Genomic DNA, 18,378 nt, shown 5'->3' on the forward strand with positions numbered 1-18,378 from the left:
GAGGGAGAGAGATTATGAAGTAGGACATAGGGAGAGTGAGAGGAAGAGAGAGCATGTGGCTGAGGTTGTTTGGTTATCATTTGTTTAAGGTGGAGTCACCGGCAGCTTGCTGGTATTCTATTCTATACCTGTGGCTCTCCGCTCTGCCTTTCTCTAAGGCCTCCACGCCAGAGATCTGTAGCCTCAGGCTTCACAGTGTTATCTGCTAAATCCTGTTTGATCATCACACTTTTTACTATTATTTTTATCCTCTTATTTTACATTATTTAATGCATTGTAAAGTTGAATAAAGTGGACTGTTTCACAACTGTTTCACATGAAAATTACAACGTGGTACTCCTCTCAAAGAAAATACATAAAAAATCTATTTAATTTATAGATGGATTTGTTTATTGTTTTTTGAATGAGAAAAGTGCACTTTTCACATATCGCAGTTGTATTTTTTGTGAACGGGGAAGATAATGTATGAATGAATGAGTCACTCGTTGTAGTGTAGGAGTGCATAAGTTAGTCATTGCTAATTTTTTCCATTCAACTCTAACCCCTTCTCTCCCGTTGAGGTCTCTATGACAAGGACAAGACCCAGGGAACAGATGAACCTATGGATGGTTCTTCCTGGAATGGAATGGAGCCCATAACTAGAGATCTCAGTGAAAACCTCTACACACAGTTCAGAACATGTGTCTCTGGTCGGACTCAAAGCCGTTCCCTATCCCTTTAAAGTACATAATGCCGCTTTGTTTTTGGAATTTCCTCTCTATTTTGGTGAGGGCAGTATGCAAGCCAGTTCCCCAGGACCCTTATCCCATCATCTTAATTGGAGAGGTGTTGGCGTTATTTCCCACAGAGAAGGTAATTACATTCAAGTACCACAAGGCCCACATTTACCCCCAGGTGACCCGTCTGCGGGCTATGGAGGCAGATGGAGGGTAAGTTTGGTACGGTGTCTGGCACCGCCCTGTAAGGCTTCACATATGGTGCCAGCCAGGAGGAACTGGGCAAATGTGGGTCGAGACTGTTGTTGGGGAAGCAAAGCTTAGCCTAGCATTGTGTATTGAGAACGGAGGACAATTCTTATGAAAAGGGCTTTAATACAAATCAAGCTGGAGGGTTGTTTAGCGGCATTCAATTTAGTTTTTAGTGCTAAGAATAAAAACGTCTGCATGTATTTCTGCTGAATTATCCTTCTAGGAGTTTAACAAAATGACTGAGGAGTTTGTATCCTTTACGGCAATGGATCAATCCTTCGTCTGCTGGTTTATTAAGCTCCGCCCACGTGGCACGGCTGCCACACAGACCCATGGACTGATACCAGATCGGAGAACCTGATAGGACGACGTGGTCTGGCCTTTTGCTTGGTGTTTCATAAGAGAGGCGGTTGCTGCCAGAGCAGCTCAGCAGTCCACTGTAGTACTGGCTCTCAGTATAGAATTGTAACTCACCCTGACCCCACACACTGACACAGTAAGCCAACTAATGTGACCCCCCCCGCCCCCCCGACACCAGAACACACTTGGTGACCTGAGTTGTAATAATCTAGTCATATGAGCTGGGTTGGAAGTCTGCCCTGTGTCGTGTTTTCTATAAATTCTATAAAGGTTGCATTTTTGTCTCGGTTGCATTAACGTTTCTTTTTTTTCTTTATTCCTGAAATCACTTAAACACAATTGCACGATATTGGATTTATTTGAATTGGAAAGATTCACAGATTTAACGAAAATTAACATTTTGAAGCACAACCAGGGTGTGGCTGTGCTTCACCCTGTAAATGGATCACAGTATTGTCTTTGTAAAGTGTAAGTAAGTATGTCTATGTTTACTTTGAGGGATTTTGTAGCAGTTGGCAGTGTTCTTGCGGATCACCTGTACACCAGGGAGTGGTGTGTGTGTGTGTGTGTGTGTGTGTGTGTGATATCTTTGGCTTGGCCTTTATTGCTACAACATACACATACCCAGACCACACACATTCCCACACATATACATAAATGCATGCATGCATATATACCCACACACAGAAAACCCCTCTACTTAAACGAAGACATACACATAGTGTGGCGTCCTGCCGGAGGGACGGTTATATTAATTTAGTCTTGCTTTTGGCGGCAAACATGATCAGGCTTGCCTGTCAAATCATCCCTTAATTATCACCAAAATGAATTGCCGATTGGGCTTTTCCTACAACACACATGTCCAAAGTCTAATCCACTCCAGATGGAAACCGCGGGCCCCTAAATGGACAAACCTTGAAGAGTTTGTTGCCGTCCAACCGGCGACGACCAGGATTCAGTTGACGCTAGGCTTTTGAATTGAGCACACATTGTATGATTCAGGGGAAGTGTTACGCTTGAATGACGCGGGGCAAAGCCAATGTCTTTACCAGACCTCATCCAGACCTCTCATCACCACACTGGAGGGAAACCTTTTGATGCTTTCCAGAAACAACTTGTGGGGTTGTACTTAAAGGAGGGGACCAGAAAGGGCAACCTCCTCAAAGTTGGCAGACTCGTGTGTGTTCACTTGATGTTTTGAGGGATTTTAAGGTCTGTGGTGAAAAGTCTTGATGCATGGCACATCTTCTGGTTGGTCTTGGCCGCGTTGTTGACACCAGAGGCTCTTCCATTATAATTATTACATGTAGAAGCTGAACATGCCACCGCATGCACTGAAAGCACCGCTAATGAGTTGTATCTCAACACCTGTGTCACAAGCAGAGTGATCATGCTCTTGCTAATATTCAAATATTCACCCAAACTGGTGCCCAATCTACAGCACTGCACCAAGATGTATAGTCTAGACCTTCTCCAGTTACCATCAGAGGGCCAACAATATACATTGTATTACTAACCAACTTGTTTGAACAGTTGTTTTTCATGGGGGCAGTGTAAGGAGTTTACTTTTTCATTGATTTGTACGCTCCTAGGGTCATGTCGCTAACTTTTGCAAGCGCTTGATTGTTGATTCAGATCCAATGGCAAAGCAAACGGTTTGCTCAGCAAACCTAAAGGCCTTGTGGGCACCTTGTTTTGTTTTTTGTTATTCTGGGCTTACGGGCAGACTAGCTAAACTGCTCAGCCCCGAAAGCTAATCTTTAAGCTTGTATAAGCGTCTGGAGCCAGTTTGTTTGGAGGTTAATGGGTATTATTTGGTTCACGGCCTGATCGCCTTGGCCCTGAAAGTCAAGACCGTTTTAGTGTCTGTAACTAATTTTAAATCAGAGAAGTGAGAGTCGGAAGGAATCCAAACATCTATAAAATGTTCTGCTAATTCGGCACATCTATTGCATCTCCACACATCTCCTCACACATCAGTCACCTAAAGTATTACAAGTACTCTAAAACACACACACACACGCGCGCACACGCACACGCACACACAGAGACAGACACTCACACAGAGACAGACAGACAGAAAAACACACACAGAAAAACCCAGACATTTGTATCCAGTGCAAAGCAGCCAGATGTGTGGGGAATGATAAGCATTGGACGGTCCCTATCAGCTTGCAGCCAGCAGGGCGTGGTCAGCACATGACCTATCAACAGTGCAGAAACAACAGAACCAAACAGTGCTAATTGCGGGTAAAACTTTAAGGGCATTTTCTCTGCTTATACCACATGATGCCTATACAATTTTAAAGTTTAAGTTTTAGATTGGGCATTGTAACGTTTAGGTTACTTTAAAGAACGGTTAAAATGGTGTCGGATTAAAGTATTATGTTTAGAGATGGCATGTTTAGGTTGGGGTTTTGGTGTGGTTCAGGTAGGATAAGGAAAGAAACTAGTCAAAAGCAAAACTTAATATACATAACCACTTAAAGAGCCTCCATTTAGTTGCACCTGTGCTGACATCCGTACCTGCTAGCATAGCGCTAGCATAGCAATAGCATCGCTCCTAGCACCTCACTAGCACCAAGTCACGATCTTCCAGAGTCCCCCCCAACCCACCCTCACCTCCTGGTGGTGCGGCAGTGCACGTGTGCCCCCTATAGCTTAGAGATTCACCACCAGATCTGGTGGTCTGGTTATCGCCTCATTGTTTATATCCAGAAGCTTTGTGTATGGTAATGCAGTAGCCTGATAGAGTGGTGGTTCGTGACCTTTTAAGGGTGTGTAGAGAACAGCGTGCTGCTCAGCCATGGCAGAACACGGCGGCACACAATTTCCTCGGGTTTAGCCCCAGTTTGGTGCTTGAAATAAAACATTTAAATAAAATGGTGATATGGTGATAAAACCAGGAACAACCACGAATCGTACACTTAATGCTATGTGGCCATTAAAGTGCTTTGAACTAACATTTAGTTATACGATTGCAACTTCCGACTCTGCCTTCTGCCTGTGGCAGGATGTGATAAAAATATCATGCACTGAAACTGTTCAGCTGCACCCACATGTGGCTGATAGGAAGACGATTTGTTAGCACTTAATCGCCGCTACCTCCCCTCTCCCTTTCCCGCCGACCGAACTATAATCACAGACGACAGATCACAGAGTATGCAATTAGTGTGTGTGTGTGTGTGTGTGTGTGTGTGTGTGCGTGTGCGTGTGCGTGTGCGGTTTGGGGGGAAGATGTGGTGAAAGGCCGATCTAAAGGTAATGGATGACGAGAAGGAGTGGAAAGAGAGGGGATGGAGGCTGTGGGTAGCAGAAGATGTAGCATCTCTATAGCTAATACTGGGGAACCTTTGGGGTCCACACTGTTCCACGTCTTTTCAGCCCAGCAAAGTGTTAAAAGAAGGAAGAAGTTCAAAGTTGAACACCTTATCAGTGAATGTTAACCTCTGATAAAGAGAACGGTATTAATAAAATAAAAAAACGGTAGGATTTAAGATTAACTTAAAGGTTTGAACTGGGACGCGGATGAGGACTGGTTAAGGACTGGTTGTATGTGATGCTTTCACAGTTAAGGGTTACCAAAACTGATAATCGAAAGCGGATGCACTTGTAAGATGTTGCAGATGAGTCGGCAGATAACATACAGCCGGAGAGCCAACACAGGATATAGCGTGCCCGTCTAACGCTGATATTACCAGGCCTGTAAGGCGCTGGGCTGCATACGAGGCGTGTCTCCTGAGTCTTCCTGTTTACTTCCTGTTGCCCCTGGACTCGACAGGCCCTGGTTCCTGGAGAAAGAGGAGCATCATGGGAGACGTATTGTTTTTCACAGCTTGACAGCTTGTCTCGATCTTTTGCGTGCGTGCGTGGTTGCGTGCGTGTGTGTCTACATCTACAAAAGCGCGCTAGACATTCACACTTTGACTAGTTTTATTGGGTCTACTACAGTTGAACATTCAATGCAGCCAGCATCTTGTGACCATCCTGCTGGCAATGAGGCTCTTCTTGGACATACCCTGGGGGATGTTTCCAGGGTAACAGAAGGTTTATTTGGACTTGGGCTGGTTGTATTTTTGTATATTGTTTTTGTATATAGCCATGTTGTGGTTGTTTGGGTTGGTCAGGGTTATGTTAGCACTTCTTGAGGTGTAACCTTTCTCTCCCACGACTAGGTGGCATGTATTTGTGGGATTATATGGATTTGTACATAGTAAGGTCTTTTTTTTTTAATGGGCACTTCTGTGTGTGTGTGTGTGTGTGTGTGTGTGTGTGTGTGTGTGTGTGTGTGTGTGAGAGCTTTGTAAGTTGGTTGAGTGGTACATTAAGAGGCTGATTGATCAGGAGGGGCCTCTCTTGTTAACCCCCTGTACCTCCAGGGGCCCCATCTCCCTCTTTGCCCCCCCTAATGTACCTCCTTTGCCTTCTTTATCTCTTCTCTCTTTGCTTATTTGTCATGCAATCTGTCTTCATTCCCTGTCTTTTGGTTAAATTCTTGTTTGTCATGGCAAACCTAACCCTGTCAACTTGTCGTCAGCTGCAAAGCCTGATTTACGTTTGTTTACACTTTGTCTGTCGGCATCTCGCTAGCTAGCGTATATAGTCAAGGTCCTGTCCCACTGCCTGATAGCCTTCCTGCATTCAGTGACATAACAAACTTATATAGGTCTCAAAAGGGTTGAGAAACAATAAAATAATATTATTATTAGAATTTACCCTTAACCCTAACACTAACCCTAACCCTAACCTTTAATTTACTGAAAACTTTGAGGCTTTCTTTCTCTTGCTTTTGCGCTCTCACTCTGTCCCTCAACGTTATCGGATACACTTTGTCACCACTTTGTCTTGTGTTTCTTGTGCAGTCTTGTCTTATCCTCCCATGTCCAGTCTTGTCCCGTCTAGTGTGTTCAGCCAACTCTATTCTTCAAATTGGGGTCATACCTCCTTCTTGAAGTCCTCTTATCTTAATCTTTTTTTCCAGTTGGGCTGGGTTAAGGTCTTTGTTCCCCTATCTTCCTCCATCTTCCCACGTCACCGCCTTGCCCCTGTCCTTCCTGCTTCAGTGTTTCTCTTCTCCCTTATCCCCCTTTTTTTCCCACAATCGGTCCCTTCGTCTTCTGCTCTCTCTCTCTCTGTCTCTCTCTCTTTCTCCCTCTCTCTTCCCTTTGAGCTTGTTAAAAAGGAATTACTGTGCTGTGCTGGTCTCAGGGTGATGAGTGTGGGTCTTGACGTACACCTGACTCCCCTAACGAACCTGCCCCCTTGGCCCAGCGGGTGGTTACCGCTGCCTCTGATCCCCCCACTGCCCGCCGCTCCTGTCCCACCAACTCTGTCCCTCTCAAGGGGACCGGATACCTGCTTGAAAAGACACGCAAGCACACATGAACAGACACACGCACAAGCTACAGGAGTAGCCGTTTATTCAGGTCTTCCAAAATATGATTTATATAGTTTTCAAAAAACACACGATTTTGTTTGTTGCGTGTCGATTTGAAAGTGTGTACAAAAGTGATACAAAACCACTGTCTCTTCTGTCGCCCGTTCATTCTCCAGCTCTCTGCCCCCTCCTCTCTACTTCTTTCATCCTTTGATGTAAGTGGTCAGTCCTGGTGTCCTCTGGCTGTCCCTGCTGATTGGGTGTGAAAAGGAGAACCAACACAATAGCCACCGCAGTGAGAGTTTATGTTCAGGTCACTCTGCGGAGCACCGACCATAAACTCTCACTGTGACATCGGTGACCAGCCACATACATACAAGGAGTTCCATGCTTGTCATGCTTATCTGTCCCAGTGAGGGGGACAAAGTTCACGCCAAGTATAAGGAGCGTGCACACGCACACGTGTGCCTCTGGAGTCAACAAAGGCCTGCTTGCTGGTTAAACACAAACACAAGCATGATCGCAATCACTCAGATAAACTCGTGGGCACCAGTTTGCTCACATATAGACACACATAGATTCCCACACAGAATCTGCACGGCATTGTCGTATTCAAGCAGGCGAAGGAACCACACTGAAAAAAAACACGCACAGACGCAGACACACACACACACACACACACACACACACACACACACACACACACACACATTTAAGCAGCCACATTGGCCTGTGTGTTTGTGAAGGCATAGGGAAACGGTCCCATCAGTTAGAAGACTTTTCCCTCTGCCTCTCTTCATGCAGTGCTACCGGAGACCTTTTAACAAGCTGCACTCGGGACAGTTTAACCATCACACCCATTATCAGGCCTCTTCAAACCAAAAGCACTCCACTGATAAGAGCCCCCTGTTTTCACTAGTGTCTGTGATAAAAGTGTCACTCCATCAGGTTCCTCATCCAACCATTTATCCAGTGTAAAGTACTGAAAACCAATAATGCTGAAAAAAACACTGATGTGTTTGCTGTCCTGGAATTGGAGGCCTGGTCAGGCCTGCCAGGTCTGCCTGTGGGACCGTTACTGGACTCAATGTAAATGTTGACGTCATGGGCCGGCGGGACCCCACCATTTCTCAGGCATTGTAGCGGACGCCCCTGACAGCCCGATAATTACAGCTTTTTTAGAAGAAGGTCAGGTCAAGTGGTCCACTAAAAAGGTCCATGAACGGCCTCTGTGTGTGGTGAGGGGAATGGGGATGGGGGGGGAGTGTGGTTGTAATAGAGAGGTTGTCATGGGGACCAGAACAGCTGGGGTTAAAATAGAGGGTTTGGTTGCCCTGGTTATGGTCGGTCGGTTGGCCTGTATTTGTGTACACTCTTTACGTTGGTAGACCTCGGGTCCTTTATTCTCCCACGTTGTTTTGTGTGCTTCTTGGGCCTCGTCCCTTCCCATCCGCTGACCTCACCACTGGAGGGGTTTTGTCTTTTTCTCACTTTCTCTCACGACCTTATAGATATCGCTCTCTTTGTGCCAATCCCTCTCGTTCTCTCGCCCTCTCTCTCTCACTCCCTCACAGTCCCTCACAGACAAAAGTAGGGAAAAACACACATCTTTTATACAACTTGTGTAAAGTGTTCTTTAAAATGGACCTTTTACCAAGGCCTCCGGTCTGACCTGTCTCAGTGAAAACATTTTCCTTATCTCACCTTCTCTAACCTTCTTGTTAACTTCCTCTTCCATTTGTCCTCTCCATTTAATCACTGATTTGTTTTGACCGACTTCTCTCATTTGGTCCCTCTGTCTTTCTCTCTCTCCCTCTGTGTGTGTGTGTGTGTGTGTGTGTGTGTGTGTGTCTCTCTCTCTCTCTCTCTCTCTCTCTCTCTCTCTCTCTCGCTCTCTCTCTCTCACGGTCTCCCTTGTCCTCTCTGCTTTCTTTGTCTTTCTCGCTCTCCGTCTCCCTCCCTCTCTCGCTGCGATTAACCTACAATTATCTAAGGCCGTAAAATCCTAAGAACTTTGTCTCAAAGCTCCACTTTGTTTCTCTCCTCAGAAGATCATAAATCTCCTCTTCTCCCCTCACCCAATCCCTCCTCCACCCTTCTCCCACCACACATCCAAGTTAGCGGGTCCTCCCACCGGTCTGAGCTGCTTTCACCATCAACAACACTGCTTCTACCACAATATTTACTCTTCTTCTGCAATTTATTCTCCCCCTCTTCATAGTGTGTGTGTGTGTGTGTGTGTGTGTGTGTGTGTGTGTGTGTGAACTCAATAAGTGTGGCTCTAGGCACATTTTTGACATCACCAGGGTGACTCAGAGTAAGACACACACGGGCACAGACACACTCACATGACCTTTGCCCTTTGCCCTACGGAGAGCTGTGTGACCGGGCGGTTAGCGCTCCATTACGGCACAGTTTCCCCTGTGCTTGTATAGAGGACGGATGAGCGGGATGGATGGACAACATGAGGAAACCCGCAGGTCATAGATCAAATCAACTTTAGTCTCTAAACCAAAGCAACTCCCAGTGAATCTGCGCTCCACTTGAATGGGCCTGCATTTACATCCAGCATGCAGGAACTCAGAACCCAAATCTTTTGAATGATTACATTTTAATCTCGCCCATTATATCCCCTATTTGTTGCTGATATAATGAGGTATTTTTGAATCAGTCTTTGTTGTGTGTTGCTCTATTAAAAATAGATATCTTAACTAATGCAGACGAGGAGGGTGACGAGAGGCCGTAATCACTGACTGTTTCCTGTAAATACAGGCATGCATGTGTGCGTGTGTATTTGTGTTTGTGTGAGGGAATGCATAAGTCTCTGTATGTGGGCAAGGGCTTGTTGTATAAGCTTGCATACTGTCCTATTTAGATGGCAATTTCCCTATGATCTTGGAGCAGAGAATATCATAAACTGTTTATCGTTTGTCTATGAAATATGTCCTCTAGGCATGTGACGGGCCTCCTATTATATGTATTGCCTATTTGAATCCACACATACCACTAGCCCACGGTTAACATGCAACGTTCCTACAGTTTAACCGCAACAGTGTAGTAGAGAGACATGAAACCTGGTGTCGTGAGAGGAAATGACATGTGGCCGACCAAAATCAGATCTGGGTTGCTACAAGGTCTGCTGTGTGGTTAGCGCCCTGAGGGTACGCACGCCATGAGGTACTGCAGATGTCTTCATCTATGTCCTGGTTTGTCTCTCTCTGTTACTTTTCCAAGCCATAGCCGGGAATATGGCTCCCAACTCTGATGTGAACTCTGTTCGACTTCTTCTTCCCCCCCCCCCCCCTGTGTTGTTTAGGTTTGTTTGTGCATAATGTGTTGTGAGGTTTGTGTGTATGTGTGTGTGTGTGTGTGTGTGTCGGGTTATTAGGGTTAGGCCATCAGGAGGACATGATACTTCCCTTCCCTCTCCTCTCATCTTTCTCTCCTTACCTTTCATCTCTGATGGCACCTCAGGGTCAATCTGTCTTCTCTCTCTAATTCTCATTCTCTCTCTCTCTCTCTCTCTCTCTTCTTTCTCTCTCTCTCTCTCTCTCTCTCTCTCTCTCTCTCTCTCTCTCTCTCTCTCTCTCTCTCTCTCTCTCTCTCTCTCTCTCTCTCTCTCTCTCTCTCTCTCTCTCTCTCTCTCTCTCTCTCTCTCTCTCACACACACTCTCCAACTAATTAATCTTGACTATGCTCCTGCTCTGCCGTCTCGGTCAAAGCGGTGTAGTGATCCGTTCAATGATCCCCGTCAAAACAAAGCTCACTTAAAATCTGTCAACACCAACGCCAGTTAGCCTTGCTCTGTGTTGGTTAGCCTTCATGAGCTCAACTGCCAAGCCATGACACACACACACACACACACACACACACACACACACACACACACACACACACACACACACACACACACACACACGGCTACGGTCACTTAAAATTGGTGCCGTAGCTAGATAACAGTGGCACGGCCTTGACAGGCCACTTGATATACCACTGTACAGGTTTAGGAAAGATGCATTTTGCCTGCCGTAATTTAAGCGGATAGCTTAATAATTTAAGCGGATATCTTAAATTACGTTCTGTTTTAATTTAAGATATATTGTGGATGTCATGGCATTTGCCCGCTAGGCTTTCAAATGCAGCACCTGAACGCTAACTTTTAAGAATCAATAATGGTAACATTAATGTGTCTTGGTTGTCTTAAGGGAATGAAAACGTACATTTAGCGGCTGATCGGTTGGTCAGTAAAGAGTTTATGTTCTTCCTCAATTGCTATTAGCTCCATCGCTCTGCTTGCAAACGCCAGTTAACATCTGACATTTCATGCATTCGGTTTTGGGTTTTGTCCCCCCAGCAATACTGTCTATTTGGCAGGTCTAGACAAGAGAATCCAGTGGCTACTCCAAGGCTGCCCCCTAACAGTAGCATGCAGTACTGCAGGGGGAAAGCCTGTCCTATAGGGATGAAGCATGTTGTTGGAAAGGAGAGCAACATTTTGCCTGCTCCTTATCTTAGGGTCCGATATTCAGATGACCTGTCTGGACTTCGGTTGTCCTTTGATTGTATTCCCAATTCAACATCTATTCACGTTCCTTTGCAACAGAGTTTCGTTTCACTCGTGTGTGTGTGTGTGTGTGTGTGTGTGTGTGTGTGTGTGTGTGTGTGTGTGTGTATGTGTCCCGCTGGGCCCATTATACTCAGGGTTTTATATCCAGGATGGCGGGTCGGGCCCCCGGCAGCCGGCCCAGCATCCAAACAGGAAGTGCTTTCGCTTTGCTTGTCCAATAGCAGGGGGTCGGGGGTCAGGCGGCTGCTAGGGGAAACAGCAGTGGCGTCCGGGAAACATCGACGATGTGTCACGGCCGCGCCACACGCAGCTGTGTGACAGCGGGAAGTCCTCGAATAGCGGCAGTGTGTCGGAGACGAGGAGTTACGTCATAAAGCTGTTCCTGTCCTTCGGTTTAGACTGGCCTCCATTCAAGACTCGTGTGTTTCACTCAACCAAACGAAACATCTTTCTATTTCACACCCTCTTCTCACAAGAGCCAGGGTGTGAGGTAATGGGGGGGGTTTAGGATACTTGAAGGTTTCGATTGTTTAAATTGAATGAAAGGTTTGTTCCTAAGCAGCGACATGCCTGTGGGTTTACTGCATTATGCCCTTTGTGAGAGAATGTAGATTAGTCTTTACTGGGGAATGAAAAGATGCATTGAGAACATGTGAATTGAAAACGTTCTCGATGCACGTTTTCAATACCAATATCACAGGAAAACCTATGATGTGGGGGCTGTGTGTGTGTGTGCGTGTGTGTGTGTGTGTGTGTGTGTGTGTGTGTGACCTTGGTGCTGTTCTTGCTGTCCGTGCCAAGGATGCTGACTAGATGAATTGAGATTTGCTGGTGGTTAGGGTGTGGCTGAGAATTTCTCTCTCTCTATCTCTCTCTCCTCTTTCTCCTTTCTCAGGAGGAGGAGGCTGTGCACATGGACTAGGGGGATGTTCACCTTGTATCATGTATATGATCTGTGGTTTGAATGAATCTCCTTGGCAAGTGGTCTATTTAGTCTTCAATTAGTTCAAAGAATATCCTGGGACAGGACACACTGGGAGCACTAATGTGTGTGCGCCGGCAGTGTGAGATTTCTCTCTGTGATAGCCGAATGAAAGCGGGCATTCACGTCCCAGTACAAAAGGCCACTAGGCGTCACAATAACACTGTGGTCAGTATCTTGGCTGTACTTTCTTGCTCGCTCTCACCCTCACATTTCGCTTTCTTTCCCCATCAAGCACACTCTCTGACCCAGCTCGCTCTGTCTCTCTCTCACTTTCCCTTGCTCTCATTTTCATTTTGTTGCTTTTCTCCACAACCTGCCAGCTCATCATTTACTGTCCTCATTCTTACCCTCTCCTTTCCGTCTTATCTCCTGCTCAGACACGTCCAAGGTGGATCCACCCATTGTGTGTGTGTGTGTGGGTCCTCGTGTGTGTGTGTGTGTCCTCGTGTGTGTGTGTGTGTGTCCTCGTGTGTGTGTGTGTGTGTGTGTTTGTGTGTCATCATGTGTGACTGATGAAGCATCATACAGGAAATACTGAATGGATACTTGACCTCTAACCTTGTCAACACGCAAGCACTCGCCTACAAACACGTATAGAAGCACATTGACATAGAAGACATGCACCCTCCTACTTTGACAATATAATGCTGTATATATAGCTGACGAATACACATTTTTCATGGTCATCAGGATTTAATGTCTTTGTAATTGTTCATGGTCCATTGGTTAAGGTCAGATTTAGCCTGCTTGTTGAAGAAGGGACTCCCCCATGTAACTGTAGATATACCGGATGTGAAAGTGAGTGGAGTTTAGTGGAGTGTGCTCAGCTATGTCAAAAACGTTCAATATTCATATTTATAGAACCATCTATATATATTATGTTTCCCGTTCCTTCTTTGGACATCTGATACAGCAACCACAAATAAATGAAATAGTTGCAATATTTTTCCTCCATAAGAGCCCAGTAACAAAATGTGATAAAGTGCTTAAATAGTACCCTCGATCGGTATGAAGATATGAGATTAGAATGTAGGTATTTGGGTGCGGGTGTGTGCCACAGCAGTGTTTTATAGTGTAGCCTCAGCGTCTGTGTAACAAACTCTAATGTTTTGGTCTCTCCTGCCCCACAGTGGCAGCTTAACGTCACTTCCTGCTGCAGTCAGGGTCTCTCCGCCCTCTATCTCTCTCACTTGCCTTGAGGCTTTTTCCCTCACTTGATGAAATAATGATATTATTAATATTTAATGTGTGGCAGCAGGGGCAATTCTTTTGAGGAATAAGTTCCCGTCCTTTTTACTTTATACATGTTTTTTAAACTGCTGAGTCAGCTTTGTTTGTTTCAGCAGAAGTATGGTTTTGAGAGATTTTAGTTATGGACACCTGGTTATTGCAGAAATATGATTTTGGATTTGTTTTTAACTTGACTATTAGAAATTTTAAAAAGAGTTCAAAGAGTTCAAATAATATCATTTTATTTAATATTATTGCATTGTATTGGATGTTATTGTGACTGATATTTCCATATATATACATATATACACATACATTTGCATACATTATATATATATATATATATATATATATATATATACATACATACATACATGCTGTTGTTCTTCTCTTCTCCTTCCCTTGATTTGATCAGCCGGTTTCATCAGGCTGTAATTTTTGCTTTATTCTTGCTATTGCTATGTGTTTGCCTTTTTGAATAAGCTATGTGGGTGGTTTTAACAACAGCAAATGTTCTGATTGTCGTCAACGTCATACTTTATACTTCACATGTGGCATCTGGCCACCTTGGAAACACAGCTTGCCTTTCTGGCCATTGTAAAAGAGCAAATGGAAAACATGGCAACCAGAATTAGGGGGGTTTCATGTGGTCGACCAAACGCTTCGTAATGATAACCTAGGAGTCTATCTATGACTCTACCTCAAACTTTCGTAAGCACATCATCAAATTCACTGGTTTATTGGTTTCGCTCATTGATCTATTTTCCATGCAGAAGGCTTTGTTTTGTGTAGAGGTTGCTAGGATGAAAATATCAGTGGCATTTCCAAGCAATGGCGTCACACACACACACACACACACACACACACACACACACACACACACACACACACACACACACACACACACACACACACACACACACAGTGTGATGTGTTGGTAACTCTAGGACCCCTGTCTCCCAGCAGGCAAACTGAATCATACCGACTCACTTAGTGATGTTCCACACACACAACCTCTCACACTGGTTGGAAGGTCTTATACATGCTGTCACAGTCAGCAGACGTCCATTCAAAGATAGCCGTTAATAAAAATAACCCTTATGGCTTCCCTTGGAAGAAAATGGTGCGACACACACTCGCCAGCACACTGGGGTCCACTGACTGTTCCCCCGATGATTTACCGGTCTTAGCGGTGCTCCACGCAAAGCTCTGGCCGCCGGCGTGTATCAGTGGAATGGAATTCAGTGTAAGAGTGTCATCGAAAGGCAGAGAGATGCAGACTTGTAGCTGAGCTACAGAGAGAGAGAGAGAGAGAGGAAGAGGGAGGCAGGCTGTGAAGGAAAAAGGGGTTGCCTTGAAAGAGAGAGAGTGGCTCTCTGATGTTCTCAGCCTAAACAGAGTAACGGTAACTGTACATGTTTCAGAGACGAGGGAGAGTGGAGGTTTTAGTCAGTCGAAAATGGCAGTTAGGAACTAGGATGTACGGCCTCTTTGAAGGGAAAATATATATTTGCCTTTTAGAAAGAGAAGTGAAAGAACAAAGTTGTCTTTCTCTTTCGTTGAAGTGGCTTTTTTTTTTAACAACTCTGGATACTTGATGATGGCAGGAATTGCCTTTTTATTTTCTTTCCCTGTCTTGGACATAAGCAACATCTTTCATATTTGTTCGATTTCGTATTACACTTCGGCCTTATTCGCGTGAGGTTTAGGGATATCTTTGCTCCTGGTTGGTCAACGAGGAACGATGGATATTTTCATGGACCCAGCAGTGATGACATCGTTCCTTGTGGTTGGTGCGCACGTCCTCACAGCGGCCGGTGTGTGGTTGTACCGCAGACACCGCAGACGGTCGCAGAAACGCAGACCAGGTAAACGTAGGGAATCTGGACCTACTACTTGTCGAATGGGAATAGAAAGCACGCATGTCTTCTTTTATACATTTCCCTGTGAGCGAGAGCGATACGGATGGTGATTGACACCAATGACAACCTATTACCCTCCTAGTTCCCTTTTAATGTCTGATTTCCCCTCCCCATGGTTTCATTCCCCCCCCCCCCCCCCCCCCCCCCCGAGTTAGCTGTGAGGTGGCACTTCACATGTTGCTAATGCTACTAGCCTGGTTACTTGGCAACGGAAGGCCTTCTATTTTTGTTTACCATTACTGAAGAGATGTTTTTTTATATGGCTTTTCACTGCTCACTAAAAAGGTGCTTGTGTATGATGGCATCCCGAGTACTTATGCGAGTCAGTGGGAAAGAATTGACCTTATTTGGCATTCCCAAAAAGGAGACAATTGTTTCGTGCACTATTATGTCTGTTGTGTGTCTTTGTTTTTCTTTCTGCTGTAGGAACAAGCTTTGACTTGGTTGGTTTCCTTTTTTTGTAAACAACTATGTGTTGCTTTAGTAAACAGATGTAATCTGTGTTGTGTCAGTAAGCTGCTTAATGCAGCCCTGTGTCTCAGTATTTACAGCTCCATCTAAACAGTGCGTTGTGCATTTGTAACGTTGTACAAATCCCCTCCTATGTACAGTTTGTTAAAGTTGATTGAATTGAACTAACAACCAGTCAAATTATACTGTCCATTAATCTCATAGAGATAGGATAATTGTTTTAGCCAAATCATTGTAAAATATTATATTCATCATCTATTGATTGAATACATCATTATTTTGTTCATATACATTTGTAAAACACTTGTTAAGTTTTGTATGAAAACATTGGGCTTGACTGAATATAACGTTTGTGGGTTTAGTTGGATTGTTTTTCAATTTTCTGTGCCATGGCAGTATTGCATTCAGAAAGAATCATGGTATTGTCATGGTTTGTCTAACTAACTTGATTATGATGAGAACAGAGTGGGTGTGTGTGTGTCTGTGTATCTCGTGTGGGGGTGGTATCTTCATTGTGTGGGAGGAAGTTAATGAGAGAGTGACAGTTGTGGGTATTTGCCATGGTTGTGTGTTATCTTGGCTTACATGAGGGATGTGTTATTAATGTGGTCTTTATTTTTAGCTTCTTAAGGATGTGGGGTATGTCACATTGATGGGCGAAGCTGGGTGGAGTCCTTCAACTGTGTGTTTGAAAATGTATATATATATGGATATTAGTCTAGATGTGTCCATGGGCATGCATAGAACTTATTAGTCATACTCGTCCACATTGTTCATCAACTTTGCTGCACTCATAATGCACTGCAAGGATCATCCCTTCCAGGCATATTGACTGGAGTGTAACGTGTACGAGGTCATGTGACGTGAATTATGATTAATCTCTGCTTGAAGTGATTCAATTATGCCTTTTGTGGTGTTGTTTTAGCCTACGGTTTTCACACTTGAATCTATGGTAGCAGTGTCAGCCTGTCACAAGCACATTGTAACATATTTAGCTCTGTAAGATACATCCTTAACTTACATACATTAGCAAGAGTGATTCATCATATACAACAATCAAATATTCTTTCTAAAAGGTGTGTAAAAAAACACAAGTTATATTAATATCAGTACAAAATGAAACGACTACAAAACCGACCGACCATTCCAATCAAGTTTTTTATTTACACATAGATATGACAAATTGAATGGAGCGTAATTAAATCTGTTGCTAATCTGTTGAGCGGCGACCTACCCGAGTTAGTGATTAACATGTGGGTGGATGGTGTGGGCTGACTGGAGAATGAATGAACTGCTCTGGAGGCGCCCAGCCCACTGTTCAGATGAATTAAATAAGACCGACATGGAGACATGGAATGACCCGCAATGAGCGATGAATATTAATGAAACGCATGAGTCTGTGATGTCAGCTTTCTCTTTCTTTCACTTACACTTTCACAACGTGAAAGTGAAATAATTACACTGACATGATCAAAATCATTGGATTTTTGGGATCAGAGCTTGTTGCAACTGAATTACATCACAGAGAATCAGAGCTGAAGACGACTAGAAGATTATGAAAGGAGGAAAGATAGAGTGTGTGGGAGAGATAGAGTGATAAGCGCACTGAGTGGTATTAGAGGCGTTAAGCTCTGCATGTTATTTTTAGTGTTGATTTGTCCTGAGACAGGAAGATGGCAGAACAGGGAATTATTTTTGGAGAGAAAAAAAAAAGTGATCAGCAGGAGTAGCCATGAACGAGGGATGGAGATATAACAGGAAGCAAAGCAGTGAAGATATCGTACAACACAGAACAGAGAGAGAGCAATCTCTGTCTAAGCTTTTTGGGACCCTGAGTCACTGTCTGGCCTGCATAGGTGTATATCTGTCCAGGTGTGTGTGTGTGTTTGTGTGTGTGTGTGTGAAAGGGCTTTACTGTGTAAAGACATCTGTGTTAGCCTCAAACACTAGCATTGAGGTCCCGTAGAATGGATCAGTTTTACACTCATCAAATTATGTACAGCTCTGACCTCTGACCCCCTGACTTCTTTCCTGGCCAGGTTTCATGACATGACTCCAGGGGGCAGTGACATCATCGCAGCATTCGTGCTAAGGAGGCAGACTGTGCTGCTAAATTATGTCATCGCATTTGTGCTGTTTTCTTCTGGCAGTCCTGATCTTCTGCTCTGCCACAGGGAAAGAAATGTGATATAAATGATGAAACCTCAGCCCAGTGCAGTTGGAATGAAACCAACTATTTTGGAGGGAATTTAAAAGTTATACAGACAGAGAGCCAATAAGAGAAAACAAGGTAATAAGTGCCAGACATTGAGTGTGTGTCTCTGTGACCGTGTCTATTAAATGTGTTCAAAAACAAGAGGCAGTGTAGTACCTTCTGGATGACCCCCTTAACTAGCTTAGCCTGGTCGCTGTTAACCGTGTAATCATGGCGACAATATCCTGTCTGCCTATGGTTGTTGTGATTCTGGGAGGCGATCTGAAAAAGGCTGTGTTGCTGG

At 44.5% G+C, this 18,378-nt stretch overlaps 1 protein-coding gene across 14 annotated transcripts in view; it reads left to right on the plus strand.

The window, feature by feature from the left end:
* macf1a (microtubule actin crosslinking factor 1a) overlaps positions 1–18,378 on the plus strand; it is a 164,970-nt gene that overhangs the window by 24,489 nt on the left and 122,103 nt on the right. The window lies entirely within an intron of this gene.

Source organism: Pollachius pollachius, assembly GCF_949987615.1.
Source record: "Pollachius pollachius genome assembly, chromosome: 13".
Classification (NCBI taxonomy): domain Eukaryota; kingdom Metazoa; phylum Chordata; class Actinopteri; order Gadiformes; family Gadidae; genus Pollachius; species Pollachius pollachius.